Source organism: Sparus aurata, chromosome 16 (assembly GCF_900880675.1).
Source record: "Sparus aurata chromosome 16, fSpaAur1.1, whole genome shotgun sequence".
Taxonomy (NCBI): Eukaryota; Metazoa; Chordata; class Actinopteri; order Spariformes; family Sparidae; genus Sparus; species Sparus aurata.
The window spans coordinates 11,769,133-11,781,172 of NC_044202.1; positions in this window are offsets into that span (position 1 = coordinate 11,769,133).

The window sequence follows — 12,040 nt, forward strand, 5'->3', positions numbered from 1 at the left end:
TGTCACATTAGCACGGTGCTATCTTTTCTTGAGCACGCGCGTGTGTGTGTCAGCGCGGGGATGTGTGTATGAGTGTGTATTTTCGGGGAGACAAATGACTCCATTGTCCCTGGGTGTGTATTTCCTGTGCGCGTCTGTAATTAATCTGGGCACACGGCGGGTGTAAACATTAGAAAGGACAGTTTTTTTTTTGTTCCCCTCTCTTTTTTCTCTCAGATTAATCTGTCTTGTCAGATCTGCATCCGCACTAAATCTCAACGCACTGGCCCGGCAGGGGACTCGGTACCATACCGGCACACACACTCACACACTCAAACACACTCAATGCTCAATAACACAGAGATTTACTTTGTTGCTCTTTCAGTTTTTGTACATCTGTTTGTCATGGACAGCGATAGAGAGCGTGGACTTTCTCAGATTTTGGCGAGCTTGTCTGTTTAATTATGAGTGGCAGGATGACATCAATGTTGTTGACAGTAAAGAGAATCGGAGAGAAAGAGGTTTATTGGGAAAAAAATCTGTTTCCATCATCTTTTCTTTTGAGATATGCCAACTTTCCCACCTCAGCTAACTTAAACTGTCAACACAACCTCACTTCTCAGTCAACGTCGTCAGCGTTCTGGAGCTCTTTTTTTTGGGATAATATCACGTCAACAGATGGTGGATGCCAAAATTGTGTCAACTGCTGATTCCAAGATCAAGAACAGACATTTGAAGCTCAACCTTTTTTTTTGTTGTTGTTGCTGCAACATTTACCTTCAAAACTTTGTGGCTTCTTTTTTTCCAGAACATGTAGGTGGGATTCAAGAGATGTAGAAGAAGCTGACCTTTCTGGGAAGATTTAAGTCTGGACTTTTCTCTCATCTGAGAAGCGGACAAAGATGGATGCGCATGGGTGGATTTTATTGATTGTAAACATGTCAAATTTTACAGATACAGTAAACGGTAACTATTACATGATACTTCTCAGAGTCCCATGAAGAAAATTGCCAGACTCCTTAAAAAATGATTACATGCATATAGAGAAGGGAAGTGAAATACAATCACAAGTTGTCATCAACGGGTGTAAATCTGTCCACTTGTGCATGAGCCTCGGTTTCCCTTTTTTTTTATCGGTAATTAAGCACGTCTCCATAAACGTTCCTCTACCAGCTTCTCTCCTGACCTCCTCACACCAGCTCTCACCCTCTGACCTCTCCTTCCCCCTCAGCTTCTGCCCGTCAGTCTGCAGGTCACCATAGTTCCTCCCTCTGAGCCCCGTTCTTCCTTTGCCCCATCCCTGGGCTTGTCCCTTGAAGCTGACAGCTAAATCCATTTTCTGAGCCTGGTGTAACGTAGAGCCACGCTGTCACTGTTGCAGGTGAAACCTTGTGAGCCATAACATTGCCCTATTAATTGTTAGGGTGGCACATCTGGGGTCCTCATCAATACAGCTGTAATTGGCACAGGAGGGGGAAATAATTGTGCAGTAATTAGCAAGAGTGAGGGGATTTGAAGCTTCTTACCTCTCGCTGCTTTGGTATTTAGAAGGAACCGCGTGATTTTGTTTTGATGTTTGGACTGCTAATAATGCCTCCACGTAGGCAACGGCATTACATGTCTGTGACATCTGCTTGAGGCTTTCAGCTATAGGACACAGAGGCATTCAGGCGTACAGAAAGGATGTGGGAGGTGATGTTCACATGCAGAGGTAAGGGATGAGTGCTGAAGATGGCGAGGCAGAGAGAGGAAATCATCCATCCCTGTATAGCAGAGACTCTAAATCTACTCTTTATTGAGCAGTAATTTGAGAATTCCAAACCCTTGTGAGTCAATTTTCATTTTGTGTCACCACAGGTGTGCTTTTGTAGGTCAATTAAAGGCGACCCATTAAGATTTTTCATTTCTTTCCTTTTACCTCAGTTTTTAATATGGGTTCTTGTGTATGTAAAAAATCGTTAACAAGGTCAAAGCTCCTCTTTCCCACAGAAAACACTGCTCTTGAATTGACTTCTCAGTAGCCCCGCCTTTATTTATGCTACTTTGTGACATCAGACTACATCACAGAGTCATACATTTGAATAATTTATGCCTAGTAGCTAGTTTGGCACGTAAGACTTGATTAAGATAATCTGCTCTGCTGTTGTTAGTGGTGCTGTCTCAGGCATTTGTGAGCTGACCAATCAGATCAGACTAGGTAAACAGAGTGTCTCACATGGAGAGGAGACAACTAAAGCATGTAAACCTATTCTAGTAGTAACCCAAAGTAACATTATGAACCTGAACATGAGAATATTATGTCAATTTTAAATCTGTTGAATTGCACTGTGAGATTCTTAGCAAAGAAGAACATTTTGGATGAATAGTCTCAAAACAACGCCTCCACAAAATTATAAAATAACAAATCCGAAAAGAGAGAACAACCTTTAAACCATTTACAAATGTTCTCGAAATGTTCTGGGCATTCGCCTGCTCTCTGTGTATGCTTTAATTAATACACTTGTTAATTTATTTGGTCATTTAATTAATTGTATTTATTGCTTTTTTTTTGTTTTAGTCATTGGTCTTCCCACAGGTGCAGGTGTTTTTTTTAGAAGCGCAGGTGTAATAGAGAACATTATAAACCTGGGTCCTGTTGTTGTGTGTGCTGGCTCACTGGCACTGGCAGTTTAGTGATGGAACTGAGCCATCGTTCACATTTGGTTCACCTGCTCTCTTCCTGCTGTGATGAGTTGTCAAAATGCCTGCTGTGAAAAAGGTTTAATGCAGAATGTCTCCTTTGAAAGATTTACCATATATGCAAGGAACAGTTCTGTTCATTGTCAGTCACTTTGTTTTTAAATCTGATCATTTTTTGATTAATCATTTAGTTTACGAAATGTTCCCCGAGCCCAAGGTGACATTCAGATTTGCCAACACTCAAAGACACTTGAATACAAAATCATAGCTGAGGAAAAATGGGCAAAATGCTTACATTCGAGAATCTGGAGCCAACAACTTTCTGGCCCTTTTCCAACTAATCATTACAGCACAATTTATGTTGAAATTCATCAGCAGAGTTGCTCAGCCATTAGTTTGAAATAGAGTGATCAAAGCACGAGGTGACATTTTCACTTTTTTAATACCGCTGAAGTGTTGCCTTATTTAATTTAGACACACGTATAGATATTTCAGGAAAGTCTCAGTTTTAGTGAGGTTAACTGTATACAGCAGGAACATTCTGCTTTCTTTCTAACAGAATGTAGCATAAATCACTGGTTTCCAAAAGAAACCTGATTTCATGTTTCTTATGAGAAGATGACTCATAATGACTCTCTTAGTAGAGGGGCGGCTGTAGTTCAGCGGGCTGAGCAGGTTGTCTAGTGATTAGAAGGTTGTTGGTTCAAATCCCAGCTTGTGTCCTTGAGCAAGATACTGATCCCCAAATTGTATGGCCTTGTATGGCCTCTGCCAGCAGTGAGGGCCCTGTGATGAGCTGGCGTGTTTTTTTGTAAATTGTGGTATTTACTCTATTAGATACAAGTAGAATGCTTTCGGACGGTGCTACCTTGTGAATATCAAGTGGCTACCATGGGGTGTTACTCCCAAAAAAAACAAGATGGACGACAGCAATAATTCCCAAATCAAGGCCTCGAAATGTTGAGTGAGGTCACGGTTGGGTCAACATGATTGTGAACGTGAGGCCACAACACAGAGGAAAAGGTTGATGAAGGTTCTCAGTCATCCAGGTCAGGGTTATTCTAAGTGCTGTATCGCAGGCAGCTGGACTTTCCTCAGTTTTCTTGAAGACGTTTCACGTCTCATCCAACAGGCTTCTTCAGTGGAAACTAACTGGATGAGAGATGCAGGCTTTTAAACCCTGCATGGGAGTGTCCTTACAGAGTCATTAATGACTCAACAGCCTTCATGTGGCTAATTAGGGCTGAGGGTGAGTCCAGGTGTGAATGGTTCCTAAGTTGTCCAGTTAGTTAGAACTGAAGGAGCCTCTTGGACGAGAGATGAAACATTCTCAAAATACTGAAACAAGTCCAGTTGCCTGTGATACAGCACTTAGAGCGGAGGAAAAAGTTGTTTTTTTTTCTTGTCCCCCTTTTCGTAAGGCCTGATATCCAGCGCAGGAGACTTGCACAGGTTTGCTCTTACATCATCATGATTGTTGGAGGTAAGTCTTGTTTCTGCAGGAGGCTGTGGCCACAGAGGACCTTGTACATGTCTGCTCTAATCACAGTCTGTATTTCTCTCTCTCTGTGTGTCTCACATTTTGCCAATATCTGCCTATCCAGCTTTTTTTTCTCTCTCTCTCTGCTTTCTTGACTGTTTCTGTCACATTTTCCTCCTCTTTACTTTGTACAGACACAGGGACCTCTTTTAATATGTCTTTGCCGTCTGCAGTTACTCAATTCGAATGCCAAGGTTGAGATGTTTCTCCTTTGATTAATTGGCCGCTTTTAACAGAATGGCAGCGAGTGCATGTGCATGTAAACTGGTCTTTAGAGACCAAGGTTGGCTGATTTTTACATCACGAAGACAAGGGCAATCTTCGCGATTTAAAGGATGAGTCAACCTTGCTCACATTTTTCTTATAATTCTACACACAGTACACCAGTTGACCTCTTGACTACATTACAAAGCTGACTGTATTTTGTGCAGTCCCTTTGGTTTGGCTAAAAATGAGCACGACAAAGGTTTCTTTTTGTTTTTTTATTCATGATGTTAGACACTACTTCCCATATATGGCTGAAGTAAATTATCTGTACCCTGCAGGGATTCCCTCTGAAGCTTTATCTGACATAGCAATAAGGCTGCATTTTAATAATAATAAAAACCTACAGATGTGGGGAGTTTTATCAGTGAAGTGGAGAAGGGCTTTTGCAAAAACAACTCGACAATGAATGATTTGGGGAAGGCGAGTTTGGGAAAATATTTGCATTTATTGAGCTGAACGAGATCAAAAGTGCTTCCAAGGTCATTAGAAAACTTTATGAGATGCGGCCCCGTTCATGCAGATAAACCGGCAAACATAAAAGACTTTAATTAAATGTGTTATTCTATATTCCTGCTTTAAGTGTCTTTGAACAAAACCGGAGGAGAAAATGTTAATTTAAGTTTGAATACATACATATAATAAGCAGACTTTAACAACAGTCTGTGTTTGGCCGACAGAGCCCACTACGCACGAGTAAGAGCATTCCAGCGCACACACACACACACACACAGACAAACACACACATGTAATAATGAATAAATGCTAAAAATAAACCACGACATATGGACACAGCTGAACAGCGCGACATAAAAAGAAATTAAAAAAAAAACAACAGAAGACAATAACATCCGCTCCCACAATGGCTGGGCCTTTTTCAATGAGCTATGTTAAGCACAGCTTATCGGCCAATCTGCTTTCTCTCTCTGTCTCGTACGCACATGCACACACACTTCCCCATCCAATCATGTAGGCCCCGGGCAACTTTTTCATTAGCGTTGTGGTATTACTTCAAACCCATTAAAATAGGCTCCTCCTAATCTAAATCCAATAATTTGTGCACTTCTCCCTCCCGTTGCTGGCATCATGCTTTCCTCTATCTAACCCAATACTAAAAGAGAAGATTCATTATCTCTTGTTTGGACAGGGATTATGCTGATCGGGGCAGCTTAAGGCAGAAGATATAAAGACTCTTAATAAAATTCTTCAGCCGTTGCGGCGAGGCGCCATCTAATTTAAAGCCGTCAGACCCCTTAACATTCACACACATGGACACACACTCAAACACACACACGTGCCTTCCATTACTTTTGTCTTCTTACCTAAATCTCAATACGCCTTCTTTTCATCTCCGTTTCCATTCCTCTCAGATCAGCCCCCATTTCCCAGTCTTTTGTAATTAAAACCTACATGGAAAATTTAGTCAGGGCCAGATTTAGTATCAGTCTTACTACAGAGTATCTGATCCCATTTAACTTGGACTAGATCCACAAAACCAAAGAAAAGTTTAACATGAAGGTTTGTCACCTGTTTGCATCTTTTACACTCATGTCAGAGTCTGTTTCAATGTACGACATCCGATTAATGTTGGATGGAGAAAAGCTTGACTGTAAAGGCTCATATACTTGACAGGTGTGTGGGAGGAAATCCACGGGCTGTAAATAACCTTGCAATAAACTAGGAAAGATGCATTTTGAACCTTAGACTTTAATCAGGTAAAGCTGAGGAACAAATACATCTCCAATTCAATTATCTTCAATTAGTTAAAACTATACATGTCACTGCATATCATTTTTGTGATTGTGGTAGAAATGATTTGGGATAAATTGATTTTAAATGTGTTTATAATAATCATGTTTACATATAAAACTAGAATGGCATTTTGAAGAGCACACGTATAGTCACTCTTTTTGTGCACTGTCACATAAAGTGAAACATAATACTGACTAGTTACGAAGTAGTATAATTCATTACTAATTACTTAATCATTAATTACTGTTTTTGTGCTCATCAAGTAAAGTGTAAGTAGTGAGAGAAGTTATCAAGTAGACTCCTTAATTACTTAATACTTAATCATTAAATACTCTTTTTGTGCCCCCTCAAGTAAAATAAACATAATACTGAGTAGTTACAAAGTATATTTACTAATTACTTATTACCTAATCACCAGTTACTCTTTGTGTGCTTATAATACTGAGTAGTTACTAAGTCTATCATAACATCATGACAATGACAATAAGCTACTGAGGTTTTCCTGGGGCTTCACAGTTATTTTTAAATAACAAACCAGAGGCAGCAGGATTCCCAAAAACAAACTGCTCATGTATTAATGTTCACATCCAAGTCATATTCTACAGCCTGGGTGATGCGCAGTGATCTTCCAGATGTCCTCTAGTCCTTTTCTCAGTTAACAACAGTTATGGCACTACTCAGTAACAATTCATTAGTAAATGTTTTCTTAATTTATTCCTTACTGACATCAAACTGACATCAGCGTGTACCTTATTTTAAAGTGTAACCAAGTGTTCTTTGTTCTGAATCTTCATCTGATGAAGGTCTGAGAGACCTTAGCATTCTTTCTTTAATGAAGTTTATTGCAAGTAAAAGGACAGTATGTGGAGTTCTCTCTTCTCCTGCGGCTGACTGTAGAAAAGCAAAAGGAGTATTTTTTCTTTCTTGTGTCATTACTGTAGTTCCGGAGCAGATGGAGTGCCTTTTTATTAGTTTCCATGCACTCAGGCACCGCAAAAGTGTGTGGAATTCAAATGAAGAGTTCATTTCCAGAAAAGAATCATATCCTTCAGCACCTGAACTTCATCACTCAACACTTAATCACTCAACACTTGAAAATGTAGAGTGTTCTGTTTTATCAACATTTTTCCCGCTCTATCAGCGAGAGACACAAGCTTCTAAAGCGCCATGATTGTGTTTCATGCAATCGGTCATATTTTAAGTTTAGCTGTCAGTATTTTTTTCACAAAGCAGGTGCAGAACAAAACAATTTTTATTATTTTACACCTGTCGGAAGCAGAGCCCCTGTGGATAACTGCGGTTGCATTTAGACGCAGCAGATTAAGTCGCGAGGGTCTGTGTGGATTAAACTACAGGGAGCCGCTAAACTGGCAGCTCCGCAAATGTTTTCATGGTCAACTCATATGCATGCAGATAGGAGTCTGGGGAGATGCAAAATACATGATTAGGCATGCTGATGGTCCAGAGGAGGCACAGAGGCAGTTCACTCGTCCATCCATCCTCTTCCTCCTCCTCGTTCTCCTCAGCGACTTAATGATCATGGACCTCAGTGCATCACATTCCTTTGCAATTCAAGCTCCAGTTAATTTCCTGCTCCTGTCTATGTGGCACTGAAGGCAGCGTTTATGAAGGTATCTGTCTTCTTGATGTCAGCGCCATTTGACAATTCATTGTCAGCTGAATTGGCTGGAAGAGTGACTGTTAGACGCGGCGCTACGCGAAAATGATATCAGAGGCCATTTTTTCCGGCTCACTTTGCCCTTGCCTTTGTTTATTTGTTATTTACTTGTATGCCATTACAGTAAATAATCGGCCTCATAGTATCAGAACGTAGTTGGGTTGATGCATCTATTTGGATTTCCTGCGCATTTGAATTTTAACGATGGGAGGAAAATGGAGATGTGGGTAAACAAAAGTTATTATGTGCGGAGACGGCTTAACCCGAATGGCTGCTGCAAGAGGACATAAAGTACAGGCACAAACACACTGCAGGGTCACAATGGGAACATGGATAACACTGCACAGTCCAGGCAGCAATCAAAACACACACACACACACACACACACACACACACACACATACACAGATCCAATTAAGATTAATTAAGTGACCAGGTTTCAGAGGTGACCAGGCAGTGAGTGTACGCCTGCTTCAGTCATCATTATTGTTAATTTACAGGCAAAACTCCCCCTCTCCTGAACCCGAGGAGCACAATATCAAAATCTTTAAAACAAATACATAAAATATGACCTGTTCCGAAAGAGAATCAATATTGCATGTTTGTCTGGGAGAAAGCTGCTGATGCATTTGCTGTGCTGACTTTTCCAATTTCTACATCTGAGATTACCATCGCTTTCGAGTATGCTGCTCATTTTGAAAAACAGAATTTCATTCAGTCGCGGCTCTAGCTGTATGCCCCGAGGCTCTGTGAGAGAGCGAAAGTGTATTAATGAAATGAGAGACAGACAGTGTTATTTAAATCACCTCAACAGCATAACCTGAGGCCTAACAGGGGCTCTCTGCTGCTTTTCCAGACCTGTTTTCATACCTCAGCCAACCAAACCAAACTTAATCATATCCACATAACATAGCCACCGACAACCAGACTATAACGCTGTGCCGCGCCGATCTTAACCACACGGAATCGAATCAGTGTATTGAGACGTCAACTTAAATCAAATCAAAGTCAAAATAAACAGAATCAGCAGTACTGCTGAGACAACGTACACCGAACCTCATAAAGCCAGATGCAAATTACAGAACAAATACCAAATTAACATGGAAACTTAATGACATAATTTCTCAAGCATGCATCAAAGGAATACACATTATGTGTTTGGTAATGCTATCGTACAGTTTGATGAGAGGAATCACAACACTCTCATATCTGCATGCCATCTTAACATGGCTGACATGTTCACAGATGAGATAAAGTATTAAAGTTTTAGTCATGTCATGTGTAGTCATGTTGACTACATAAATGGACATATCACCTGATGCTTCCCTGTAAATGATGCTGCATTCAATTGTTCCTTGGATCGTCCGACCCCCTGAGTCGGGAAGATGTTTTTTTCCGACTTTGGTGAGTTTGTGTGCAGCCAGTTACGAACTAATCTAGGTCACTCTGCGTGGATGGCTACAACCTGATATACAATATTGTCGATCACACATGAGCCGACCTGCAACACATGACTTTGACAAAAGCTTCTTTGTGTAATTTCTATTACACTCACCCTGTTTCTTATAAAGTATTTATCAGGTATCTAAAAGCTTTAATGGTTTATTCATAATAACCATAACAATTCTACCTCGTTATCTATTTATTCTAAATTATGATTACTCAATTGAATGCATTGGAATTAGCACATGATAACTCACTACATGCATGGCTTGTGTCCCCGTGATTAATCACTCGGGAGAGTTATGATAAGTGTTGAGTTAAAATATCAACTATTTTTAACCTTGTTAGCTTGTTCTACAGCTGAATGAACCCACTCGGTAAACACTTTTCACAGCAACTCAACTGTAAACTGAGAATCCTGTTTGTGCCTCCAACAGGAAATCTCAAAGAACTCATTTGGTTAAAGCACACAATGTGTATGTATGTGTGTGTGTGTGTGTGTGTGTGTGTGTGTGTGTGTGTGTGTGTGTGTGTGTGTGTGCATGCCTGTAGTGCTTTTCTTCTGCATGCCAAGGCTTCAGAAGCTACCTGTTCTCCCAGAACAATTAAGCCAAGCCTCTTTACAGTATCTCCGCTCCAATTAATTTTAATATTTAAACAGCCATGCAGAGACTTCTGAACCCACTAACGCAAGATTAGAGTAAACCCAATTAAATATTGATGGCCATAAATAAACATTCTAATTTGGAGAGCCGCCATGGTGCGCGGTAAATCAAGAGAAAAAATGGTTTCAGCGGAAATGCTATGCTTATTAGCTGAGCAAATGTTGAACCGGGGAGTCAGGAGAGGAGGTGAGAGGAAGGACAGAGGATTAATGTGGAAAGGGCGACGTAGGGGGTAAGAGGGAGAAAAACAAGCGGACAGAGTGCAGGTATTTCTGTCCTCACCGAAACATTACATCAGCTGTGTGAACATGACTGTCCTGCTTTCCTCACAAAATACTAATCTGTGGTCACAACGGACTTACGATAAGTGTGACGGTTGGTATGGTTTGAAGCAACAGATCATGTTGGTGGACAGCTTTGTCAGTCGCCCCCACGCTTTTAACTATAACGCTGTAGGTGTCATTTCTGGAGGCGCCCCGAGCAAAATGTCTTTATGTGCCGTCGAACTCAGGCGACACAGTGAGAGCACGGTAAGTCTGTGTCCATGGTTAACTTCATTTCACCACGATGAAGAAGGTCACCTGACTGAGGTGAAAAGTGTTTAACAGTAAAGTAGGTTTGTAGTATTTTACGACACTTCAAATAGTGAAAAATTGTCAGCTTTTAGAAGGACATTGCTGATTGCACTATAACCACCAAGCTTCTTACACCCGCGTGTCTATTAGCAGGACTGTCTTGTTAAACAGATGCATGGGAAGAGGTTAACCATGAACTTCAGGGAAATCATCAGCGGCATTTTGATCAGAACAAATACAAATACCTGTTATTTCATTGGTAAATTAAATGGACTTTAACACACTTTCTATCCTCAATCAAAAAAACAAATGTATGGAGTGCTACTTGGGTGTAGACAAAGGTGTCCCTCTGGTGCTCTTCCGTTTGGGGATCCAAGTAGAACTTTGAAGAAAAAATTCTGAGGCACTCAAGAAGGATATGACAAAAAGCCTTTATTGGTACATGGCCAGTCTAATAAAAACATGCCAACGCGTTTCAGCCTAGAAGGCCTTCGTCAGGGCAAGGGCAAAGTGTTTGTCAGTCAGCTCTGCTCATTGTTAAATAGGTGATCAGCAACAGCTGCTCAGTGTGAGCAGGTAGGCGGTCACATGACCAGGATGACCTACTAATAGGCGAGTTCAAGATCACGCAGTGCTGCGCAGCGCTGCGCAGCGCTGCATAAATCGTGATGCATGCTGGTTAAAATGTGTCCACGATGACCTGGATGAGAGTGGTTTCTGCTCCGCATCTGATGTCACATGACCTTAAGTTATCGCAGGAGTGAGGCTGCTGCAGAGCATTCGCGCAGTTCCTCTCCAGGTACTGCGCAACCACAGACCCACCTTCATGACGTCAGGACTTTGCCCTAATTGGCTCTCATCTACGCTGACATATATGACGTGTGTTTCGATGAATTTCCATATCCATAAGGCCTCTGCCTCTTTTCTACTCAAATATCAAATACTTTCAGATAAGTAGCAGCCGTGTGGCTGCACCTGTGGGATAGTCAACATGAATAAACCTATAAAATCCTTCATGTAACGCAACAACCCTGAAAGATGTCGTCAATAAACTGCTCAGTTCTGTCAGCTTCTGGTGATGATGGAGAAGTGGTTAACTGCTGTGTCCAGTGTTATCTGTGCTATCCACTCTTATTAATTAACCCTTTCTGTTCCTGTCACATTAACAATACAGAGAATTATCCTGAGCTATTCTGCGTGTGATGAGATGGCGCAGCGGGACAAGGCATCTGATTGAGTCATTTGTTCTGATTATTGTATTTCATTCATTCAGTGAAATGTATTTAATTCATTGTGATGTTGCTATGAGAAAATGCATCATCTTATGTGTCTATAGTTATGCTTATTTGTTAAATGTAGTCAGCAAATTCCCCTCAGCTGTGATTTAATCATGATGCACCTAAGCACAGTTGTCATCATAATAATGAATAACTGTTGTAATTGTATTGTTATTGTGCAAGACTTA